The 26,474-nt window shown below is 39.8% G+C and overlaps 1 protein-coding gene across 2 annotated transcripts in view; it reads left to right on the top strand.

Moving 5' to 3' along the window:
- The first annotated feature begins 7,746 nt into the window (after window positions 1-7,746).
- Window positions 7,747-26,474, top strand: part of OXR1 (oxidation resistance 1) — a 438,511-nt gene continuing 419,783 nt past the window's right edge. The window contains exon 1 of one of the 2 annotated variants that reach the window (XM_012784241.3): window positions 7,747-7,909. The gene's annotated coding sequence lies outside the window, so the exon portion shown is untranslated. The remainder of the gene's footprint in view (window positions 7,910-26,474) is intronic. The other variant, XM_076005078.1, reaches the window with a different exon arrangement.

The following is a 26,474-nucleotide window of genomic DNA, read 5'->3' as shown; positions in this document are numbered from 1 at the left end:
ATTTCAAGGGAACTGCCTCAGATAAGGGAGTCAGATAAAGGAGTTCTTGTAGGCAGGTAAGGCTCAGTGGGGTTTGGGGCTACAAAATATAGGGTAACCCAAATTCTTCCAAATGTTGTCATATATATTTTTCATTGTTTCAATTCTGAAATTACACTCTTTTCCAATCAATCCCTTTGTTTTCAGGCTATAAATTCACAGTAAATCATAACTCAATGACCCATAAGATTAGACTCCACATCTGATGTTTTACTGTACAGACGCTCCTCAACTTACAATGTGGTTATGTCCCATTAAACCCATTATAAGTTAAAAATATTGTAAGTTGAAAATGCATTTAATACACCTAACCTAGTGAACATCATAGCCTAGCCTAGCCTTCCTTAAACGTGCTCAGAACACTTACATTATCCTACAGTTGGCCAAAACCACCTAAAAGCCTATTTTATAATAAAGTGTTGAATATCTCATGCAATTTATTGAATACCAGTCCGAAAGTGAAAAACAAAATAGTTGTGTGGTTACTCAAAGTATGGCTTCTACTGAATGAGTGTTGCTTTCACACCATCATGAAATCGAGAAAATCCTAAGTCAAACCATTGTTTGCGGACTGGGGACTATCTGTATATGTCCAGCAACTGTCTGTGTAAGTCCAAGAGAAAAGTGTTTTTGTTAGAAGGATCATAAAAACTCTCTACCTCTCTCTGGTCATGTCATGGGCTAAGAATTTAAAGCTTTAATATAATTATACACAGTGAGCCCACCCCAGATGCCTTACATTTCCCATTTCCATCATAACGTGTCGGGGCAATGGCCATTTGACCACCAATGTTGCACTTTCATCGGCACTTCATTTCAGTTGCCCACAGGTCATAATCAAAGTAATCCCAAGTTATAATGTAAGTAACCCTTCACCAGTGACTATTTTGGACTTCTGACATCTCACTCTCTTCCCACTCAGTCAGGCCATTGGATCATTAAGGTACTGTTGTAAGACTGCCTAAGCTGTGACCCCGCTATCAGGAAAACAGCAGATTGCCACATCTACAACTGCTGTACCAGTCAGTCTCAAGTTCACCATGTTTCTCCCCATATACTCAGTTCCAATTTCAAAACTCAAATAGATGCTTCTCATTGGTGGAACCCAAATTATACCTGGGACTCCAGCTACAAGGACATTTGGGGAAAGGTGGTTGTTTAGCCTTTCAACTTCTGCCTGCAGCAAAACCTCTAGATAGAGGTATGGACATATGATGAGCTAGCCAACTGGAACAGTATCTGTCAGGGTGGGTAAAGCACATAAGTTAGTGCCTGGCACACAGCAAGTGCTCGATAAGGTCTATACTTATTCTATTAGTCTCAGTTTAAGCACCATTTCCTTAGGCCATTTCTGTCTGTCTGGATTAGATCAAAATTCCTTGATTATATATTCCCGAAACTTCTACAATTTAAAATTCTTACCTCACTTGAGCTATATTATAAGACCTCTGTCTTTTATGCTGAACCATAAGCTCCTTTAAAGCAGGAACCAAGTCTATCTACCTTTCTAAAAATACAATATCATGAGGGTACTTGGCTAATAACAGGTACACAATAAATAATTATGAATTAAAAAGTGGAATTGGCAAAGGCTTTGCCTCATCCTCTTAAATTATTTTTTAATAGCATGTTATTGTCTCTTAAAGGAATGAAACATAAATACATGTTATCTGACTTCATAAGTACTTTATTAGACTATTTAGGTATGTGGTTAAAAAAAGTTATTTTAGAGATATATCTAACTTCTTTCTAGCTACATGAACTGAAATACAAAAATAAGATCTCTAAAATGAAATGTCATAACTTATCTTGTACATTACATGTCAAATAGCATAAATCTTGGTCCTTAACTCTACTAATGTCACATAACTCCATCTAATTTAGTGTTCCTAGTTATACATAGTGTCTTAATAACTTTATCAGTCCAATTTGTCATGCTTTCAATTCTGCTTTTGTTCTTGTAGTTTGAGCTATACAAGGGCTGTCCAGAAAGTATCCAGCCATTGTTAATACAACGAGAACATATTACATGGCTGGATACTTTCTAGACACCCCTTGTAAAATCAGCACTGGTTTTATATAATAGTGTGGTTAATATTGAGTGAAGCCTGAAAGGAATAATAGTCAATATGTTCATTTTTGTCTTCTGGAGTCCAGATAAGAGAGTAATTTAGAATCTGAGTTGGATCCTGGGCCTTATAATTTACTATCTTATAGACAAATTAGCATATTTTATCAAATCTACAACATTCTTGAAAAATCACCAGAAAAGGTCTACTTTAATTTCATAAAGCTTAAAATGTAGACTAGTTTATCTTAGAATTGATAAAATACACGTTACTCATCAACTGGCATCTTGCCTGTCTCACGGCTATCTTCTCCCACCCCTCCCTACCACTCTCACTCTTTAGGAATGGTTGGAATCACAAGTCTGGATGCCAAGGGACATTTTTCTGCTGGACGACCTTGCCTGCAGCTCACAGTTAGTCTGTCTTGCATGGGCACATTATCCAAGCTTGTTAGATCATGGTTTTTTCCTGAGATATTTTCCCCTATATATTAAGATATATTTTTTAAAATTTTGGAATGATTTCATATTTAAAGAAAAGTTGTGAAGATAGTACAAAGAGTTTCTAAATATCTTTCACCCAGTTTGCCCTGTGGTTAACATCTTACATTTGTCAAAACTAAAAAAATTAGCATTGGAATATTATTATTAATAGAACTCCAGTTTCACCAATTTTTCATTAATGTCTTCTTTCTCTTCCAAGATCCAATTCAGGGTACCACACTGGACTTAGTTGTGTCTCTTTGGTCTCCTTCAATGTAGGACAATTTCTTAGTTTTTGTTTTTTGACTTTGTCAGTTTTAGAGTACTGGACAGGTATTTGGTAGAATGTTCCTCAATTTGGGTTTGTCTGATATTTTTCTCATAATTCAACTGGAGTTGTGGGTTGTTGGAAAGAAATTCCTTTTTTCATCTAAACCAATTTAGGTTGAATTTCTACATGTACAATCAAAAATATGCTAAGTAATATACTAGACCTCGTTGGATTGCTATGAGATTTGAATAAGTAGTATGCAAAGGGAGTGCCTACCACAGAGTGAGACACACAGAAGTACCAATAAATGTCAGCTATTATTATTAATATTACTTGATGCGGACTAGTATTTTGAATCCATTATATTAAAAGCATTGTGGAAATAAATTAATGATCATGGATTTCTTGATAATATTTGAGATCATACATTAAAAATACTTGTAGCACTAGACTCAAAGAGAAGTGAAATGAGTTGCAGCTTTATCAAGACCTCACTGCTTGGTCAATTACTAAGTCATGTTTGTGTTAGATTTAGAGGCAAGAAAAAGAACAGCCTGATATTTGAAGTACATAATTATCCACATTCTTCTTCCCTGAGGAAAGGGCCATCAGAGCTAAGTCTTTTAGTCAATGAGCATCTTTAATGTCCCATGACTATTACCTAGAGCGGTTTTTGCCTAAAGTGTAGTGGGGGGGGATGAGCATTTATATTTTTAGTACATATCATTAATTGATCTGTTATGACATTCATCTATAGTCATGAAATAAAAGAATAATTTGGGTGTAAGTGACTTTGAACTACTCCCATTTAACTTCATATTTAATATTTTATAATGGGAAAATATCAACTATCAAGAAGACAAGCTTTTAATAGCTCTTTACTGAAGCCATCTTGGTATTTCCTTTTCTCTTAAAGAATTTATTTGTAAAGTATTTCACATTTCTAACTTAGCTCTACTTTTCTAAAAGCAAATTTGGTATGATAGAAATGCAATAGAGAGGCAGCCCAGTGTCCAGGCATCTAAAATGAGCTGCCTCTATGTAATGGGAGCAGACTATGCTTAATGCTCAGTGCCAATACCTGGAAGTATACGAAATGCTTGGCAGTGTGGCACAGATTTTACTAAAGAAATTCAAGGTCAGAGAAGTTTAATAAGAAAAAGTAATGGAGGGAAGAAGGGACTATGTAGAGCTATTCCCAGACACAATGGCGAGCAGCAAAGGGTATATTGCACATCATCCTACCTCCAGCGTCAGCTCTATCTATCCTTCCTTGATTCCTGAAACCAAGTGACTGAGTGCTCACTCTCCACATGAGTTCCTTTGTTTCACACCTAAATATTCACCTCCATCTTATAATCCATCAATACATCACCAAGCATCTGTTCAGCACTGAAGATAAAAATACACATGAATATAAATTCACCTTAGTCCCAATCGTCCAGGAAGTTGCAGGTTAGTGAGGGAGGAAAAGCAAGTTTGTAGATAACTGAAACAAAAGGAAGAGTGGCATGAGAAAGGGACAAAGAGCTACAGAGCTAAGATAAAAGAGAAGAACTAGGAAAACAAAGAAGGAAGAATTGAAGTGTGGATTAAAAACAAGTGGTGTGACAGAAGCTAAGGGAGCAGTTCCTAGAAGACAAAATTCAGGATCTTTTCCTTGCACTTCTCCAAGTCAATGAGGAAGAAGTGCAAGGAAAAGATCCTGAATTTGAAGAGTTTAGTATAACTATAAAATGCAGCTTAAATGAAGTGATTCATGGATTACATTTACTTACTCACAGAATAACAGATATTAAAGGAGGTAACAAATTACATGGAATCAAGGATGAGTAAAGAGAAAAGAAAGGATAGCCAATTATTTAAATAATTATACCATAAGAAATAATATGGTAGCTATAGGGACACCAGCATTTTCCCCCATCTGTTCATGTTTGGAGGCAAAATGGAAAAATCCTCGCTTTATATTATCAAATGGTTTACATAATGATCAAATATGTTAAATCAAAACAGAAAGAATGGGCTTTAATAACATGGAAAATATCCTTTTCCTGTAGAGACAGATTGTGGACTCTAGGCGTCAGCTGGCCCGATGGCTCATTAACTGACTTTAATGAGTGGCACCACCTTGGAAGTAACCAGGGCCCTGAAACAAAGATGAAAAGGGAACAAAGAGGGGACTCACTGTTACCTTTCCCCAAGCAAATCAAAGCATCTGAGCCTAAAAAGAGATGGGGAAAAAATCCACTTCAAAGCATTATTATTCTTTTGCTCATTTCTGAATAACTCAAATCAATGACATCTTACCAGGCTTGCTGTCTTTTTATTGTCCATGGGAAAACAGGCCAGTCTATGAATGTAGTGGATATCTATTATTTCGATCTTGCAAGCAGCCCCTATTCTTTCTTCTGCTAACTGGATACTTTCTCTCCTTTTGAGAGTCTTTCCTCCCCAAGAGGATGCACATGGTTCATATTTGTGTGAGCCAGGACAGCCAATCACAGTTCATTTTCAAAGACTGATCTGCTCACCAGAGCAAAAGGCTTGATTTCTTTGTAAGATTGCAAACTTCATCATCTGTATAGGGAGGGAGAATGCAGCAAACACAGAAAGCAATGCTGAGAGCAAGTGAGAGAGAAAATCATCTTCGTCCAGACGTTGGTAAACCCAGCACAAGCCCTGCCACTCCTTGTACTTATTAGTTACATAGGCTGATGCATTTTGTTTGCTTAAGTTAGTTGGAGTTGAGTTTCTGTCATTCGTTATGAAGAGTCCTGAATGTAATATGTTTTCAAGCTACACATTCCACAGGACACCAAAAAGACTTTACAATCAAAATCTGCCCTGTTTCACAATTATGGGTAATATTCATACTGTAGCATGAAGATATTCAGAGTATCACATCACCTTAAGAATAATTACTGAGAAAGGAAGAATGAAAGCAACTAGGTTGAAGATAAAGTTTATTTTTCATCTTCTTTCACTATTAGGGGAAAGGAATGGGTGAGTTGTTTGATACCCTAAGGAAATTCCATTTTGATCTTCCAATGAATCACCCTTGGAAAATTAGGAAAATGGGTGCTTGCAGCTTCAGTAAGAAAGTAAAAGATCATACATTAATTACCTATTTTGGACTAGACACGGCACTAAATTGGAAGTGGAGATAGAAAGGAACAATTTAGTAGGGAGGTTGTCTTGTCCCAAAGAGAGACATAACACTACAGTTCTGTGAGAAAGCACATCTACATTATTTAGTAGGTTATCAAAGCTTCACTAATTTGTTATACCAGTAGAAGAAAGTAGCTTTATCAAAGAGCCTGAACTATGACATATTTATAAAATACATTCCTAGTCTAAAAAAACTGCTCTTAGAAGATTTTCAGTAAATTCTTTCTTTCTGATTGAATAAAAATGAAACAGTCACAACAGTTGTGACTGTTGAGAAATACAAAATCTAAGCTGAGAAAACTCAGAAAGAAATTAAGGGGGAAATAATGGAAAACAAAACTCTCAACCAGGTTTTTTATCTATTATTGACACTCTATTGAGAATAGTTCCTAAATTTCTTGAGCCCTTACCTCAGGTAAAGCTTATTGACTCAGGGGAATAGAGTAATGTAGAGTCATGTAGAAACCATGGAAGTTTCTTGTCTGGCAGACCCTGGGTTCAACACGGTGTTATTCCAGGAAAAAGATGAGCATCTGTCTCCAAACTTCAATGCCCTCATCTGTCGAAGAGAATAATAATGATTCTTATATCTAGTGGTGGTTGTGAGTGGTGAATGAAACAAGACTGGAATTTGACCTGGGGAACATTTGTATCTCTCACATTAAAGGAGAGAATTAAAAAAAAAAATCAGAAATTAAGGCAGACTATGGTGAAAATTAATAGGAGATAATACCTAGTTTGCAGGTGAGGTGGTTCTGAGAGGCCCGTAGGCTGGAAATGTTTGTATGCACAGGAGACCTGGGACACATCCAGGCATTATCACTGCAACAGGACCAACACCCTCTCTCCTCAAGGTGACAGAGCAGCCCCTCCAGTTCAGGCCTCAGAATCTACTCTTCTAGAGTTTGCACCCTTTTCTTTTTGCAATTCAAAACCGGGTTGAGGGGAAATAGAGTGAAGGTAGAACGTGGGAAAAGAAAATCACTGTTCAGGTAACAGGAACAACAAAATCTCCAAGGTCGGGGTGGGTGTCAAAGAATTATGCAAAATCCTGCGGAATGAGGAGTCACAAATGCCCTCAGAAGAATTCTGAATTTTAGAAGCTCTTTCCAGAGTCCCCTTTCAGGCCGCCCCACGAGGGCTGTTGGCCTCCCTTCAGCCTCTTGGACTTCGCCTTCCGTTCCTCCTTTTTCCTTCCCGCAAACTAAGCATCCGAAAAACTTTTTTTATTCCTCTATAAGTCTGAGCAAATTTCGTTCTAGGGGAGCTTTTTTCATGGCGATAACCCCACTTTCCTCGGTTTCCTAGGCGAGAACCTGAGACTGGGGCTGCCCCGGCAGGCGGGAGCCCCAAGTCGGGGCAGCCTGGGGCTTGGCCAGAGAAGCGTGCGGGTGTCTGCTAGGGAGGCTCCGTTTCCCCGGGGTGGGCTTCTGAGTGCGGGCAGGAACCTAGCAGGACGCGCCGGGCTCCGGCTCCGCCGCGGCAGCGAGCGCAGAAGCCAGAGCCCGGGGCGGGGACGCGCGCGGGGAGGGGGTTCGCGTGGAGGACGCGTGGCTTCCGCAGGAGCTATTTTTAGCGGTGCGTCGCTCCCCCTCCCCGGCATGGTAGCCTCCGTCGCTGCGCTCCGTCCTGTCTCCCCCGCCGCTGCTCGCTCTTGGTAGCTTCCACGCGGGCAGGTCCGGAAACTGAGCATGTCTGGATGCGCTCGGCGGCCCGGCGGCGGCGGGGGCTGAACCCGGCTGCGTCAGGCTGAGCCCATTCACCGCGCGGTCGCAGGAGCGCAGCGCCAGCGCCGCGCCGCCCAGCCCCGCCGAGAGGGGCGCACTCGCCGCCGCGGGTCCCGCCGCCGCTCACCGCAGCCCCCTCCTGGCGACCCGCAAGTAAGTTTGTGAGGCTGCCGGGCGGTGGGGCGAGGGCTTGGCGCCCGGGGGAGCCCCGGCTGGGAAGCGCGAGGCGCGGCTGGCGCCCGGCAGAGCCAGCTGGCCTCTGCCCCCAGTGCCCGGCGCCTCTCCGAGCCGCTTAGCCAGTTCGATCGCGGGTGGCCACCGGGATGCTAGGACAGGGACGACGGGCAAAGCAGGAGGGCAGGACTGGCTCCAGCGGGGGCCAGGAGGGCAGACCGGGGAAGAAGGAAGGACCGCACGGCGAGGGAGGGGACCGGGCAGGCCGGGAGCAGGCTGGTGCGGGATGGGGAGGCTGGATTTGGGGCGCGGGAGCCCGTCCAGGGACAGCTGCTGAAGGAAAGTAGGGGTGCTCCCAGGGGGTAGGGTGGGAGCGGCGTGAGAGCGCAGTGTTGGGGGCAGAGTAGAGGGCAAGCGTGTCTTGACCAGAGCAGCGGGAGGGAAGATGGATGGAAAGTGGGGCGCGTGGAAAGCGGATTTGAATGAGAGCAGAGGACGCGGGTGGAAGGGGCAGTGGGCTCCGGATAGGCGGTTGGACTCGGATAATTTGGGGAATCGGTACAAGGTTAGGGAGATAAAATGATGGAGAGAGTCAGCCTTGAATCTGTCTTTGGAGGGAGTACGTGAGGCCACATGTTGGGAACAGGCTGGAGAGGATGGATGCAGAAAGTGGCCTGGGAGGGCCGGGTGGAAAATCGCTGAGGGATTTAAGCGAAGGGGAGGAGGGGTGCGTGCTGGGATCCGGCTGAGGAACAGGGCTGCTGGTGGGGCCGAGAGAATCAGGAAAGGGTTGGAGCCTACCCGTGTGGCCCCCTGAATAGTGACTTCATAGCGGTTCTCTGAGGTCCACTTGTACCTCAGGCTCCTCCTCCGTCTACTACCTGGCGTGAAAGCACCTCGGCTGGCTGCAGGCGAGCTCGGAGCTTTGGGCAGAGATCAGGCAGCGGGGGAAGGTAGTCATGTACAGGGTGCTGCCGGGGCTTCCCTTAAGTGGTCTCTGGCACTCTCGGGGTGCACTCTAAGATCTGAATGTTACGGGGGGGGGGCGGGACAGGGGGAGTGGTGCCACTTCTGGGCCACGGAATCCGTGGTCTTGCCCCAGAGGTTTGATGCTGTGGGCTGGGAAGTCAGGCAGAAGTCTGCAGCGTGCAACTCGCGGCGGGGCATGGGTGTGCGTGTGTGCGCGCGCGTGTGTGCATGTTGCTTGCTCGGGCTCGCGAGTGTTGTAGCGAGCAGTCTGTCTCCAAGGCAAGAAGATCCTGGGATTCACGGGAGGCACGGGGAGGGGATTAAGAGAAACGTGCTTTCCTACGTCTCTTCTGCCTCCTTTCCCCAGGGTCACATTCTTTGCTCGTCAATGATGCTCCTCTCTAATCTCCCCCTTGTCCCTTTACATCCCAAACCTGACGCCGGTCTTCTCGATTCAGCACTCCGGGAACGCGGCCGTTCCGGGCTGCTTCCACCACGGACTCTTAGGGGAGGGAATCCTAGGAGTCCCGGAGATCAGAGGGGCTCCCAAATCCAAGGGTCCTTCCCTGAGGCGTCACTCCGGGGGTCCCGGTTTACTCTGCTGCCCCTGCAGGTGACGCAGTGATGTTGCCGGCAGACCTGGGAAACGCCGGGACTCTAAAAGGCCAGTGGCCGAGGAGGAGGAGGAGGAGGAGGAACGGGGGCAGAGACCAGCACTTACAGGTTCTCAGGAGGGGGAGCCTCCACGGAGTTCCCCTCATGTAAATATAATGAAAAAGAAAGAAAGAAAGAAAAGGCCAGGTTAGTAGAATAAACAAGTCCAAAAATCTCAATAAAGAAACGCCTTTTTGACCAGCAAAGATTTCACTCACAGAAGAAGGGAAGCAAGAAGCTTCCACAGTGTATAGGATTGGAAACAAGACGCGGCGGGCGGGGGAGGGGGTGGATTGTCACCGTGGCCTCAGCTTCTCAGACTTCATCCAGCTTGCCATGTTCTGTCGTCAGTGCCACATTTTCAGAGAGGCTTTACCGGATGCAGGAAATGAGCATGAAGGCAACTCTGGAAACCGGTACCGTCTCTGGAAGGATCCAAAGAAGGGAGAGCAAGAACTGTACCTACTGTCTGCTGTCGAAGAGGGCTGGTCTCCTATCCAGGAGAACCGGTCTCTGAGATTGTGTGTGAGCCCATCTGAAATAGGTGTGGCCATCTTATTGCAGAGGGAAGACTCAGATGAAGGGAAGTGAGAATAGTGTTGAGGACTGTGGCATGGGTTGTTTTGTAAGGGGATGTCTGGCCCATGGAGAGATGCAACAGAGAGGACTGCAAGCTTCTAGTGGCCAGGGCATGTCCTCTTATTCCATGTGACAGTGGCTGTCCCAGTTTCTAGTATACTGTTGAAATATACCCTTTGAAATATGTCCATTGTTCTGAACATCTGTGAGGTGGGAAATTTGAATAAAAAGGCTTCTGCTGTCATTATTGTCTTCTATTACTATGATGTTTTCATTCCTTATTATAGAATATGTGAAGGTAAAATAAACGATTGTTTTAGCCATTAATTTTGTTCTTCCCAGAATGTTGTTCAAATAAAATATAATCTGATATGTTTGCCTATATTGTTTTGTTTGGGATTCAGGGAGGAGAGAAGGTTGGGCAAATTGATTAGGGCTTCAAATAAAGGATGAGATGGGATACTTTAAGATCTTATGAGTGTGGAGGAGAAGGTTTCATTTATAAAATGCTAAATTTGATGTCAAATGAGAAAATCCTTCACTACCTGCCTCCTGCATTTGAAATACAAAGGACTGTACCCTTGAGCTTGTTCATAGTCCTTAAGTGGAAGCTTAACTTGACAGTTTTTCCAGAGGATTGTTCCCTAAATCCAGGTAAACCTTAGAAAATAGTCTAGGGAATCCTTATTGCCCTAAGGTAAAGTCATTTTAATAAAAGAAAGGCGATGAAATGGCTTCCTGTGGCAGAATGTGAGAGAGAGATGTCAGAGTGGAAGAAGAGAAATCACTTTCTCTCACTTTAGGCTTAGAACTGTGGTTCTCAGCTGGGGGCAGTTTTGCCCTCCAAGGAACACTGGCAAATTCTGGAGACATTTTTAATTGTTACAACTTTGGGGCAGATGTTACTGGCATCTCTTGAGTCAGGCCAGGGGTACTGCTAACATTCTACAGTGAACTGGACAGCCTCCTGCAATTTTCTAGCCCCAAATTCAATAGTGCTTAAGTTGAGAAACCCTGGCTGCCAAGAAGGCATGCTTAAAATGAAAAGCAACCCATTTTAGGATGCTTTCAAACATTCCTGTTGAAAGTCCATCTTAAAAATCAAGTGTAGTTAATATTAAGAGACTTTCTTTGCAAAATGGTCCCATGTTTTAAAAAATGCTTATTTTAAGGAAATTAAAGAGGTTTCTTTATAGAACTTTTTATTCAGCCTTTAAAAATAATTCTAAAATATATTAGGAATTTCCAAAAGGCAAGTTATATGCATGTGTACATGTGAACTGAGTGAACATTTTTTGATGAAAACAAGTTAAAACTGTTGTGCTTCACCAGTTTTCACTGAACTTGTTTGGTAATTGCTGTTTTAATATGTAGTTTTACTTTTTAAAATTAAAGTTAATTAAAAGTACAACTTATAAGGTCTTCATTGAGGGATGGAACAAAGAAAAACGTTAGATAAATATTTATTTGAAGCCCCATAAAATATTCCAAAATGAAACCTTAGCATTTGTAGGTATCTCTACACAACAAGGTAAGACTCCTGTATGATTTTCATGTACTGTATTTAGTTTCTATTTTAAATCAATAGCACAGCATGTATTAAGAAACAACAAGCTTTTCTAGCCTGTAGCACAATGCATTGCCTAGAAAGATGGAACAATAGCTTATACTCATAAATGTAATAAGATCTAGGAGCTGTTCTAATATCTCTTGTATGCAGGAATTTGGAGCACTTATTAGGTAAAAGCCTTGTCGTTATCACAATGAGACTTAGAGAAACTAAGGAGATTTGGCCAGCCTTTCTACTCCCTCTCCCTGTGTCACTCCCCCACTCCTAGTTTTTGGTTGGTTGGTTTCAGGATTCATTCTGAAGGGATCATCATTAGGGCTGCTTACTTCCTTTCCTGTTCTAATAACTATCCCATCCACCCTTGGCTACTACTGTCCCTCAGGGAGTTCTGCTGCAGCTGAGACTTCATATTCCTGCTAAGACTCTGGGGGACCCAGTAACCCCTCCCTTTCTCCTGTGTGTACAAACAGAAACAGCTCTTTCCTGCTTCCAGGTGGAACAGAGACTTGTGTCTTTCTTGGAAAAAGGCAATGGGGAGAGCCTTTGTTTTCCACAAAGGCAACCTCAGTTTCTCTGCTTGTATCTTTACTTAATTGCTTTGTTCAATTGTATGTTCAATTACATATTCTTGCTGTTAGAAAGGCTTCCTCTTTCTCAAGGGAATAGTGAAAGAACTGAGGAAAACATGACTTCAGTGCAAGCAATACTGATATTGATAGAATGTACCTATGACATTGGACTATGTGGAAGCTCAAGGAATATGATTTGAACCAATGATAACCATATTTGTAAATTCAATAAGCATTTGCAGTAGCAGGATCTGTTCTATGCACTGGGACTCTTACAGTTGCAATGTCTGGCTGCCTTGTACATTGCAACTAGTTTGCAAAACCACGTCCATTTAAAGTAATATATATATATATATATATATATATATATATATATATATATATATATCGGTAATAAGAAATATAAGTGGGTATATTAAATTTGGAGCATTGAATTTGGAGCAATTATAGATATTATTCTGATTCTTGAAATGACTTCAGAAACACAATTGGTGAAAATGCAGAAGGCATAAGAAACCATTAAGGGGGAAACAGTTACATGGATTTCTGTATAGCCTAGACAAGGGGGGAATGAGAGATTTGAGGTAAGGGTTAGTTCTTGCTTTCTCTTTCCTTTCTTTAGGAAACGGTTATTGATTTATTTGACATCTAAGCAAGAAGAGCAGGTTTTCTTGCCTGCAGATATTTGTTGAATGGATGTGTGCCCTTTTGCACCTCTAATAGCCATAGTTGTAGAAGACGGGGTGCTGGCATTAGTGGTTAGAGTAAAGCTGAATTTCAAATCAGTTCCATCCTAATGATGTTTGCAGAAAAGGCTTCGAACACACGCTTTCAAAGATTGAGCATTCCATGTCACTATTTTTAGGAGGCTAATATAAAGACTATAGAACTGAACATTTTTGATGTTTTGGGTAGCAGCTAATACTGATGCTTTAAACTACGAGAGTATATTTATTTGGGGAAAACAGAAATACTATGACATCTCTTTTTCCCTCTAAACAAACTTGCTGCTCACATTGGCATGTAATTTATTGTCCCAATTGGAAGGAGGGTCATATGAAAGGTGGACATTTTATCAAATACTATATGTTGCCTTTGCTGAATTCAAGAATAACAACAAACACATATACATAGAGCAAGCTTTTGCAATTTAGACTATAGCAAAGGCAAAGAGAGTATCTTATTTAAAAATTTCATTTTATCATATTGTTAAGGATGAGTAATAGCAATGCAGGAAAAAGGCAACCTTGTTTGTGGAAGGTTTTACGTTTGTTTATAAATGCTTATTTGTCTTAAGAAACAAATAGGCTGGAACATTTCCTGAGGCCTTAAGCCTTCATTATAAATAGTGTGTCTCTTCTACCTCCGGAATATTCATTATGTGATGACTTTTCGAATCTGAATATTGAGCTAAGATGGCTGATACAGTTCTTTTAATTTGTGATTTAGAGTTGTCTCTGTCCTCCTAAAGAAGGTAAAAGAGACGTGCTGTTTGTCATCAGGAACACAATACCCACATATTATGGGTATTGACAGTAGCCTGTTTTACACAAAAACATGCATGTTGCTTGACCTCAGTGTGGGACCCCACTGACCAAAACATTGATCTCAGCCTTCTGAATTATGAAGCCTGATTTTAACAATTTTCATTTGAACAAGAGTGTTGTGACCAGTCTTGACAACCAGCTGATGTATTTGAAAAAGACTGACTGATAAGCCAGAATACTAACTACCCATTTATAAGGAAAGAGGAATAAAGGTGTAGGGAGGATCAAAAGCTTTGTAGTCAAATCTAATACTTAGTAGTGTGTGCCTTTACGTGAGTTTTTAAAACTCCTTAGTACTTTGGTTTCCTCATCTTTAAACTGGAGATGAGTATGAAGTGATTTGCCTGAGGTCAGCAGTCATCTGAATTACTTAACTTAGTGTGCGTTTTTCGAAGTCTTGTTTCAAACCTTCTCCTTCTTAAGAGCATATTTAATTTTTTTGGTTAAATCCATGTTTCTTCTATTTACTTAAAAATGCAAAACCTCTCAAGAACCTCTCTTTTAAGTTGTTATATTCCAGGCAAAAAAGGTAACCGATGGGTCTCAAGTTGAATTTGTATCAGAGTTCAACTCAGGTGATTAAAATCAACCTAAGTGATTAAAATGATCAAACACCCTTTTATTTTTTTCTAATTGGGATGAATATAAGCGAGGCTTTAGGTAAAGATATCTGAAGCCGAAACATGCCACTATGGATAATGTCTTTCACCTAGGATATATTTTTTGATGATCAGAAAATTGAAGATTGGCCCTTATTTTTATAGTTATGTTATTAATAGTTGTTGTTTTTTTAAATTGGTTCAGTGCTGTTGCCACTGTGGTTTCTTAAACAGTTTCAAATTAAAAAAAAAATGTAAAAACATGCTATGTGTTAGAGATACTTTGTTAGTTGTAAAATATATAATGTATATTTTCTTATTTGATAATTATGGTGATTGATATATGGATGATTGATTAGAATAATGAAAGACTTAAAATCAGAAACCAGAACAGATGGCAAGTTTGAAAGAACATTCCTATTAGCATCAGATGAACTAGTATACAAATTTTTATTCTTCAGTTGCTAGCTGTGAAAAATTGGGGAAATTACTTGACTTTCCACCTTCTCCTACTTTTTGAGAATCATACCCACCAGATTATAGGTTTGATTCCTGTGATGGCTCAGTGAGATAAGGAAGTAGAGATCTTAGCATGATGCCTGGCACCCTTCTTTGTCCTTGTATTCTGCTAATTCCACCACACTTCAGCTATGCCCTTGAAAGTGATCATTTATGCTTGAATCAGTTCAGATTTTTTTTTTCACTCTCAAGAATCAGAAAACCTGATCTCAAGTGGCTTGAGGGGAAAGAAAAGAGAAACTTCATGACCGTGTGACCGAATGCAGGAGGGGGCTATATATACTTGACTCCAGGTAGTACCTGTCAGGGCTCAAACTATGTGACCAGTTCCTTTGCAGTTCTTATCACAATTTCTTAGCTCTTCTTCCTAAGTCAGTCTTGGCTCCATTCATGACAGGCTCTCTCCTCTGGGCTCTAAGGTGGCCACCAGAAGCTTTCAGAACTTCACGTTCCCAGGTTCAAATCTAGTGAAGAGGAGAGTGCTTTCTATAGCTCTTGCAGAGGAAAGAAAAAAACTGCTCTTTCTAGAAATCCTGGCAAGTAACCCTTCACATTTCACTGGTTCTGATCAGGTAAAGAGCCCATTTCTTCCTGAGTCACAGTGGCCAGGAAGACGAAATACACGGGTTAGGCAGGTGTGTTTTCCCATAGGAAGGGAGAAGGAGTATCGTATGCTAGCCAATAAGAAACCACCACAGCACTTGCATTACTGTTTGGCCCCAAAGGAAAATGTTGGAATCATGTTTTATTTCATCTAGGTCATGATTAAAGTCTAGAGAATTATTCCTGCACCATTACCAAATATTTCTTTCTAGTGATGGATCATTTAATTACCAAGATTAAATGACACCAATGCACATTAGCTATCTTCCTTCAATGTACATCATTAGACTGGCTGGATAGACACTAGAATTAACGTTTTGCTACAAATATATGTTAAAGGAACAAATGAATACATTTCTTATGTCAGATATTTGCTCATAGGCTCACTGTTTTCTGAAAAATAGTCAGGAGAAGCTGTCATTATGTAAGTTGTTATTATTAAACATTCAGTGATTTATCCCTTCCTTCCTGGGTGACCTTGTTGGCCTGTGGCTCTACATCTGTATACCAAATTGCAACGGACAGTAAGGCTGCTAAGACTTATGCAGCAATCAATTCTTACTATCTGCAGATGTGGGCAGCTGACAAAATATTCCAGAAAGATTAATTTGTTCAATATTTATATATTTTTTAAAATTCTCCATGCTCCATTGGTGCTGTTCGAACAGAAGTCTCTTAAATGCAATTATCTTCTAAGATAAAATGTAGTCTTACTTCTTGAATTAATATATTAATGGACTAAGGATTTTTTTTCCTGTCATCTATTTTTAAATCTTTGCACAGATCACAGTGACAGGATGTCACTTATCACACATTTAGCAGAAGGATGTTAACAGCCATGATAAATGGCTTTGAATAAAAACCATTTTCTTCTGTTTTCATTCATGCAAATGGTTGAGTAACATACATAAACGTAAGTGCCTTACTATAAAATGTTTCAAAAGGGGAAAATAAAATCAAATATCCTTGCATTCTTAAAGCTAGCTTTCAGGCTGCTGTAAAATATAATCTACTCGTGGTGAGTATGTCAGTGTAGCAGTTGGTTTTCCCATAGGCAGTTTCCAACATGTGGCGTTGAGGAGGGGGAAGATATTCTAGTACAATGAAGTTAAAAAGTGAGGAAGTACAGAAACGAGCAAGGTATTCATTACCTGTTATATCTATTTAGGTTCTTAAATTCTTAAGAAGACCAAGGATGTTGAAAGGTGCTCTTTTACACAACTAAAGTATCATTGAAGTGAGATTTTTTTTCCCTCTTTACCAGCATGTTCTTAAGTTTCAAATCAGCAACCTATTGGTGAGTATATAGCAGAGAAAGCATATAGTCATGTGAATGATTAATATATAGATTTTAATTATCCAAAATATTAAATGAACAACCAGGTGGAAAAAAATACCATATAGTAATGGTACTTCAGAAATATTCAGTAATATTTAGAAAAACTTAGAGATCATTTTAACATATAGCCTTATAGGCACAGATGTCAATAATGTTACATATTAAGGATTTTTTGTTTCAGTACCATGTATATATCATGTTTATCATTAAATATGATGAATAAAGTTTTCTTTGATATTATAATTCATAAATTATTTTTGCTGTTCTTAATGGGGGTGAGAATATAAAGGTTGTTAGTAGCTCATTTGGAAACTATGCATTATTTTTTTTCTAAAGTTTTTCATCAGCTCCCTCTTCATGGACTGAAACACATAAATGTGGAAAAATAATAATAGATTCATTACAATAGATGTACATAGAAAAGCTCTGAGCTAATCTTTAGATTGTTTTGTGGAAGTGAATGAAGTGAAGCTGAAATTTCATTGGTACCTCCTGATAGTTGTTAAGTCAGAATAAGGTAAACATGAAAACAAAACAGAACAAAATTCAACGTTTCAATGTTGAAATTTATCAGAGTTCCTTAATGGACTTAAATAGAAACTGATTCTGGTTGATTTAAGCAGAAAGGAATTCACAGGATGATTATGAAGGAGTTCATAGAATTGAAGGAAATACCGAAGAACAAGACATTGGGTAGGATAGGAGCCCACTGCTGAGATGGGTCAGCTTTAGCTGTTTTCTATCGTTGTGTTCCTGTCCTCAAGAGTCAGAATTCAGAGAAAAACAGAGACAGATAGAGACAGAAAGGAGAGTTAGTTTAGCGGAAGAACAGGGCATCTTGACTGATAGTCTCAAGGCATAATCTATGATCTGTTGCTATCAGAAGAAGGGAATTAGGTGATATTGGGCAGGCACATTGAAGTGATATCCATTACATAGATTCAGGATGCAGAAACTTGCTTCAGGGAAGATGAATTATTAGAAGGAGAAAAGGAAAGGAAAAAGAAAAACCCTAAGTATATTATATAAACAATATCTTTATGGAAGACAAAAATACTGTATTAGTTTCCTAAACCTATATAACAAATTAGCACAAACTGGGTGGCTTAAAACAAGAGTAATTTATTCTTTCACAGTTCTAGAGGCTAGAAGTCCAAAGTCAAGGTGTCAGCCTGGCCATTCTTTCTCTGAAGGCTCTAGGGGGGAGAATCTGTTTCATACCTTTTTCTTAACTCCTACTATTGCTGGCAATCTTTGGCGTTCTTTGGTTTATAGACTCATCACGCCACCAGTCTGTCTCTGTCATCACATGGCCTTCTCTCATATGTCTCTGACTCAAATTCATAGAGAAAGAAAGTAGAACAGTGGTTGCCAGGGGCTAGAAGGATGAGGGAAAATGGAGTCATTATTTAATGGATACAGAGTTTCAGCTTTGCAAGATAAAAAGAGCTCTGAAGATGGATGGTGGTAAAGGTTGCACAGCAGTGTAAAGGTACTTAATGCCGCTGACCTGTACACTTAAAAAGGGTTAAGCTGGTAAATTTTATGTGACGTGTATTTTACCATAATGAAAAAATATAACTTATAAAAAGCGAATTAGAAGAAAGTTGGTAAAATTTTAATTCTTTGTGAAGTGAGGGCAAACAGGATAGTTTAGAATAACTGGGGGCCTCAGACACAAGGTGAATCTTCACTCATGAGTTATTTCTCATGAACTTTTGCTCAGTGCATACCAGAAATTTGAGGGGGGGCAGGAAAGTTGACCAGAGAGGCCTACCCCTCCCCTTGGTTCCACAGGTGTTCAGGTAGTGAGACTCTGGCCCTGAGAACAGGCACAAAATTTCACCTACAACCCCAGGTTCTTCTCCCACATGCAAAAGCCTTACACTAGGGGAGGGGCAGAGACCACTGGGCCCAGTGTCCCACACTGATAGAAAGTGGAGGTCTATAACAGATGCAGAGCATATTTTGGTGCCACATAAGGAGATAAGGACAGAAAAGTTGAGGAAAAGCCAGGCCAAGGCCCAGGTTTATGGGGCCTAAGACTAAGTTGGACCCAGAGAACTCAAAAGTTTATAGCAGCTGGGTTTGTAATTGCTCAAAATCAAAATAACCAAGATATCCATCAGTTGAGGAATGAATAAACAAATTATAGCAATATTCCATAGAAAAGAATTTTACTTGGCAATAAAAAGGAGTAAAGTGAATGTTACTGACCTCACCAATGTGATCTTCAGATCTTTTTAGATCACTGAGGATAATCATTGGGGTAAAAGCCATAAAAGTTTCCTGAAAAATACAGCACTTTGGGAAAATGTAAATGTTCAGAACTGGATTAAGACAGTTATATAGAAAGCAAGAGTAGTTTGGAGGGAATTATTTTAAGGGGAAAATATAAGGCCAGGATAGAGTGAGCATAATTTGCTCAGCAAGGAAAGTATCATATATAATGAATTTTTTTTTCATTATAATACACAAAATACTGCCACTTTATATGTTACTCTAGTTTTAAAACTCAAAAGTCTCTATAAATATATAAGCAACTTTTTTCCCACCCTAAACTTAGGGTAAGTTGATCATAAATTCTTCAAAGTGGAAGTATATTTAAAATTCATCTAATATTCTTCTAAAATGGGAATTTTTAACCAGTAATTCACAGAATGGATAGAATTCAGCTAGTACACAAAGACAGAGAAAATGACTTCCTTATTATTACTAACCTCTAATTGAAATTTAGCATTTTTATCAATTATAGGTGTAGGTCACAAACCACTTAGTAATTAGCAGTACCTATCACTTTTTCACCAATAGAAGTCACAGATATCATATCACATTACACTTGTTTGCTGATATTTGAGAAATCATGTATACTCATTGCAACTTTGAAAATATTGCCATTTTTAGAACTGCTGTTCAATCTTGAACAATACCCAGGGTTAGGGGAACTGACTTGCTGTGCATTTGAAAATTCACGTATAACTTTTGACTCCCCAGAAGCATAATTATCAATAGCCTGCTGTTGATTGGAGGCCTTACCAATAACATAAATGATCAGTTAACACATATTTCATATGTTTTATGTGTTATATACTGTATTGTTATAATAAAGTAAACTAAAAAGAAAATGTTTTTAAAAAATAATTAGGAAGATAAAATATGTTTACTATTCATTAAGTGGAAGTGGATCATCATAACGGTCTTCATCTTCATAGCCCTCACATTGAGTAGGCTGAGGAGGAGGAGGAGGCTGTCTCAGTGGTGGCAGAGGGGGAAGAATTTGCATATAAGTGGACTTGCACAGTTCATATGTGTTGTTCAAGGGTCAACTGTATTAATAAAGAGACACATACTGTGTCACAGATTCATCCTTTTAAAGTTTGGTAACTGTGTTTCATTGCACTTTGTTTCATTTGAAATCTTATGTATCTCATTCTTAGAAGCGATCATAGGCTTTAACAGACTCCCAGAGGGACTCATAGAACCAAGAAAAGTGTAGAACATAAAATCTTTCTTTGGCTCCTAATAGTAAGTTCTATTCGGTGTGAATCGCTTGGTCCAGAAAGCCGGAACCATTGAGTGTGTTCCAGCCAACGGCACTTGTACTTGATCTGCCAGATGCCAGCTGTGCAATTCCATAGGCAACATTGGTTCTAGCAGGTTTTGTGCCGCTCAGTGAGTGCACTGGGCACGTTTCTGAGAATCTGTAGATTTTCTATGGACTTTCTAATGGACTTCTCCTATAGTGGAGCCAACACACAGCCTTAGAATTAAGGGCCCTGTTGTAACCTTTCCTGTTAGGGGGGCCTAGGTTTTAGACCATCGTATATTCATGTCTCTGGGTTTCTGGAACCCTTAGTTGGGAGACAGGCAGCTCTGACAGAGGTCAGTCTGATTGGTTCAACTTCATGTGTCTATGAATCCCAGGAGAACTGATGTTGAAGTTCAAAGCCATTCGATCCGAGATATTTTTCTTCTTGTTTTGATTTAGTTCCCTAGCAAAATGATATGATTTAGGTGGACACATCCCTCATGTCAAGATCTCCATACTCTTATTATCTTTTAAGCCTTATTTATTCTAAAGGCTGCCGTGAGAGCAAATCATTTTAGTGACTTAAATGTCAGAGGTGGTGGTGGTCCAGTGGGGATCCACTTAGCCCCTGAGGAATGTGGGAATTGGGTTGCATTTTGCCATTAGATACATGTCCATTCTAAAGGTAAATGTTATAATTTATCAGGATGGCTTATTTCATTTTAGACTCCCTGACAGGAAATTTTGCTTCTTTTAGGGTAAAATCTGCTTTTGTTTAACTTCTATCATCGACCTAGGTTGGGTCTGTGAAACCTCACAATTATCTAGGAATTTCCTGAAGTTACTAGAATGCACTAACTGTGGTCTTCCTGGTATGTTCAAGGAATGCAGATCACAGTGACGTCTGCCAAATCAAAATATATTTTGGCAGAAATATATTTACTGGGAAATAGCAGTTTTAGACCACATGGAATTTTTTTTTCTTGGTATCCTTTGACCAGCATCTTCCCAAATGCATGGAACATGTTTCTAACAAATATTTGAGATATAAGCATGTGCTATGTGCTAGGCACTCAGATAAGCACTGGAGATATAATGAGGGGCAAAGCAAACATGGACCTGCGCTTGTGGAGCTGACAGTATAATGACTGTGTTGGGGAGAGGATGTTAGTTATGCTACCCAGAAGGCCAAGCGGATGGGGCTGGGAGGTGTGCAGAGGAAACACAGAGGAGACCCAGAGAAAGGAGCAGCTCCCTAGGTTGAAGGCTGCATGGGGCTGGAGCAGGAGTGGAGGGGTGTTTAGACAGAGTAAATAGGTTGGCTCATATGAGGATGAGAAAGATGGGCAGAGTGGCTGGGACAAGGGTAGAGGTGGGCCAAATGAATGTGGAGCGGTAAGTCAGTGCCAGAAATCCAGATTCCTCCTAGTGAGGCTAAGGACTTTGGTTCTGAAGCAGGGATGATGTGATCAACTATCCTTTATTGGCACAGAGCTAATTATATTTATTTTCCTAGAGGACAGATAGCACTAAGCAAAAGCAGGGTGCCTAGCAACTTAAAAACAAAATAAAAGTCTTCTATTTAAAGACAGTAGACATGATATGTGTACCACAATACATGTACATTATTACAAATATGCCTTTACCTGTGGATAGTAAGCTTTCAGTTTCAGTGCTAGGATCGTATTACTTGTTTCTATGAGGTTTTGAGCACAGGGAATTCTAAACCACTTGCCTTTGTCATTTGCCTTTGAAGACTTCTTTGTAAAGTTTCCATTATATAAAGCAGTTAACATTAACTTCAATCTTTAAAAAAAAAGACTGTTAGAATTTATTCATTTATTTGCTTGCTATTTTAATTGCCATAGTTTACCTGTTTATTTGGAATTTATTATAAAAGGCTGGCAGTATTATTGCTGTAATTGAATTTTGAAGTAACTTGCAAAAAAGCCCTTTATAGGGATGTTATTCTCTGATACATTTAAATTTATAGAAAATTTTTGAATTTCCCATTTGATTAGCAAATATGAGCCAAAGTCATACTCAACACCTATGTATCTATGGCCCTCTCAGCCACTACATTGAATTAAAAGTTCTTGTAGTCTTTAGATCATTTGAGTAAATAAGATTGTAAAATGTAGTTTTCATTTCATGTATATGCTTTTCGAAATGGCAAATTTTTGTCTGCAAAGTAATTGGGCAGCTGTGCCTCATTTTTAGTATTACCTACCAATGGGGATCAGTTAATTACTAGTTCATTATATTATTCTTGTGGAGAGTTAGACTTCATTTCTGGATATTCTGGAGCATTGGGCATTAACAAGTGTCCTTCCCTTTAGTGCTGCCACCCCTGGTGTGTGTGCCCCGTGTCTGCAATTTGTGAAACATTTCACATGAAGCTAAGCCAGCCATGTGCGGAAACAGCTAGTCTTTACCTGTCCTTGGGGGGTTTGTTATTAGCACCCAGGTACTTATTACCTAGTAAGCGGAAGATGGAAGAGGATACTTATTGATTCTGTGTTGTGAAGGACTTTGAAAGGTCCCTCAGACAAGGATTTTCAGAGGAAGTGACTAGAGCAGTTACGGAGAATCGTTTTCCTGTGTGTGTGGCATCTCTACACATGATGTCAACAAGAGCCTCCGCCTGACAGTAGTATCAAAGGACCTTGTTCTCTAGCAGGTTCTTTTGAGAATGTACTTCTGTGAATATGTGTCTTTAACATGCAACATTCCTTTGTGGACTGCTCTCACCCCATAATCAACTTTTTCAGGCCTGTGGTTTCTGTAGGGGCAAACAAGTGACCCAGCCAGCCAAAGTATTCTCACCTCTTGCTATGGTGATTTGTTCAAGGATAGATACATCATCTAAGCTGGTAAAGTGATGACAGCACTCCCTGGGATTTCAATAGAACACTAAAAGCATGCTCTCTTTCTCATGGGGGTTACAAAGGATTCCTGTCTAGAGCTGCCCATGGCCATCTTTGTTATCAAATGGGGGCAGCCTGCCTGAAAATGAAACTAGTCCCCAAACCCCTAAAACAGAAAAAGAAGTAAACAAAACAAACAAACAAAAACACATTCTAGCCCATTGATCCCACCACATCTGAAGCCAGTATGAATATTTCAGCTGTATGAACCCATTATTTTCTACTTCTATTTAAGCTAAACTGAGTTGGGTTTTTGTTTTTTTTTCAATGAAAAGAATTAAAATATAAATGCTGCCTATAAACTGTCCCTACACTGAAGTGGCAGCAGGAAGGGAGAAGTCTGAAGATATCATCTGGTATAGATGTGAAAGATGTGAAAATTTCTGTTGCCCTGAGCCAAAAAGAGTTTGTAAAAGATATCAAAGAATGTGGTAACTTTTCCCTCCTGTTGCCATTTTCTTGAAATAGCATTGCATGTTTTAACAAAAACTTTCTACATTCTGAGGTAGTAGAATCCTAGTTTTTCTCATAGACAGAAGTGAGAGACTTAGTGTTGGTATGTATTACCGAAACAAACATAAATGGTAGCTGGCTGAATCCTCGTTCTAGCTTTGCCATTTAAAATCCATGTATCCATTTATTTGTTATGCATTTGCTTTTAGCATGAGACATTCTAAGGTCTATTGTTCAACAAATAAGATATTACAACTCCAGTAATGGTCTCTAACATGAATAACTAGATTAGAGAGACAAGCAGTAAAAATAATAAAAGACAAATTATCTTGTCGATCCTCTATTTCTAGTAACTCAGCAATAAAAGCCATTTATGCTCTTTCTCATTTGGACATTAAATAGCTAGAAAATATGAGTCAGTCATTTTGGATGCAAAATTTCTGCTGCAGCTTCATTCCATTTGGTATCTTAGGTATCAGTTTTTTACAGACGTTTCCTTTTTAAGACAGGAAAGAAAAGATACACAGTATGGTAATGAAAATGAGTATTTTAAGTGTCCTGTGAACCTAAAATGGAAAGCAAGAAAGTAAAGGAACTGTAATGACAATTCTAGTACAAGTTTATGCTAGAGGCTTGTTTTTCATGATTTCTTTATGAAGAGATACATGAAATGTATAAATTAGGATTGTTTGTGGCTAAAAGGAGGCTGGGGTATCAGAGATATTATTAAGACTCACTTTATCTTACATTGATGCTTGTCATGTGGATAATAGTTTCTGCTAAGAAGGGTTATAAGATAAGCCTTCTAACTAAAAATAGAACCTTGTTACTAAGCTATAAGAAGGGGTGCTCTGCATATTAATTCAGTGACCAGAAAATATTGTCTTCCAGGGTGTGGTCTGAGTGGTCTCCAAGAACATTATGAAACACCTTGTTTGGCTTACTTCCATTTAAAAGGGAAAATGCAATAAACACCAATTTTCTATAAGGTATCATAGAATGTACTAAGGTGTTTATTGTCGCTTGTGCTAATGTAATAGGAGAAACAGTTTCTCCTTCCCAGGCAATTTAATGGAGAAAAGCATCCCATTTTCAAAAGGAAAATGCTGCATAAGAGGAAGTAGCATAAGCATAATGAAACTCTGTGCTGTGTTTAGTGAACTGATGGCTTAATCAACTGTCACCTTGGTGACAAAAAAAAAAAAGTTCTCAACTTTGAATCCATAAGAGATAGTCTAGTAAACAAAATTAGCATTCACATTTAAATTTGGGGTTTGCCTACAATATTTGATTCCTGATCAGCTCCTATTTCTACAGAGCAGAGCCCCTCTGAGCTGTTCCACCAGATGGAACACTTCATAGTCTCACATGGTTCAGTGGCTGGAATCCACAATTCTGTGCGGTGGAGTTTCCTGTGCATTTGGATCTGTCTGCAAGTTCTTCTGCCAAAAGGAGAAAGGAGTGGGGTGTGAAACATATCCTGTTGCCATGGCCACACCCATGCAGAATAGAGAGGCTGCTGGATAGGACCTGTAGCTGTGGCGGGGGGCGGGGGGGAAGGTGGTCACACAAACAGATGGCATTCCTAGGCAATGAGAATTTAGTAATGGCAGGTGAAGTGTATTGGAATTTGTGGGAGGCTCCTTAAATTTTGTGAAATTCAAAAAAGACAGAACTAGGGCTGCAGAAGTCCAAGTGTTGACACTGAATTTATGAATACTGCACTTGCTAAATTGCTGACAGAAAGCCCAAGCATTCTCTATTATTTACAGTACAAACCCTGATGCAAGGAAGAGAATGTTCCAGTGCAGAACAGCATGAACCACAGAGCAGCAACATCTGGGCAACAAAAGTAGAAGGAAGGTCCAAATATTTGCTATTGCTTGTCATGAATGTGGTTCTGATCAGAGTTGATACAGGAATCCTTCCTAACAACCCAAATATATATATTTTTGCATGCTATACTTCAGATAACTGCATAATAAACTCTATGTCATTTTCGTTCTATATTTCAGGGATTCACAACTTATTTATTCATTCATTCTTTCATGAATGAACAAGTATATTGTTCAACAAGTATATTGATTGCTCACTCTTTGTCAAACATTGAAAAAAAAAGTAGTGAATAAAATCACAGAATTCCTTGCTTTTACAGACTTTATTTTCTGGTTTATGGAGACAATCAGCAATTAAGCATACACAATTGTCCCCCATTATCTGTGGTTTTGCTTTCTGAGGTTTCAGTCACTTGTGGCCAACTGCATTCTGAAAATATTAAATAAAAAATTCCAGAAATAAACAACTCATAAGTTTTAAATTGTGCCCCAATCTGAGTAGTATGATGAGTTCTCCCTCTGTCTTGATTCCTCCCTCCCAGAATATGAATCCTCTCTTGCCGAGTGTATTGATGCTGTGATACCATAATGTGATAAAGCATCATGAGTGTGGGGTTGGGGGAATAACAATAGATAGAAAACAGAAGGGATCTGAGGATGGCGTATAAGATGACCAACACTTAGAGGATGGAAAGACAAGGAGGAACCAAGCTTAGAATTAGCAGAGAAGGAGCAGCCAGTGAGAACCAAGGAAGTATTCCCTGGAGAAGGCTACGTCACTGGAGAATGTTCAGCCCAGGAGTAACCTGGTCCAGTTGATGCTTTCTGGAACATTTACTCTGGTTGCCAAGG

The sequence above is a fragment of the Microcebus murinus genome, chromosome 7 (assembly GCF_040939455.1).
Source record: "Microcebus murinus isolate Inina chromosome 7, M.murinus_Inina_mat1.0, whole genome shotgun sequence".
In the NCBI taxonomy this organism is placed as follows: Eukaryota; Metazoa; Chordata; class Mammalia; order Primates; family Cheirogaleidae; genus Microcebus; species Microcebus murinus.
This window is presented reverse-complemented; position numbering and strand designations above follow the sequence as displayed.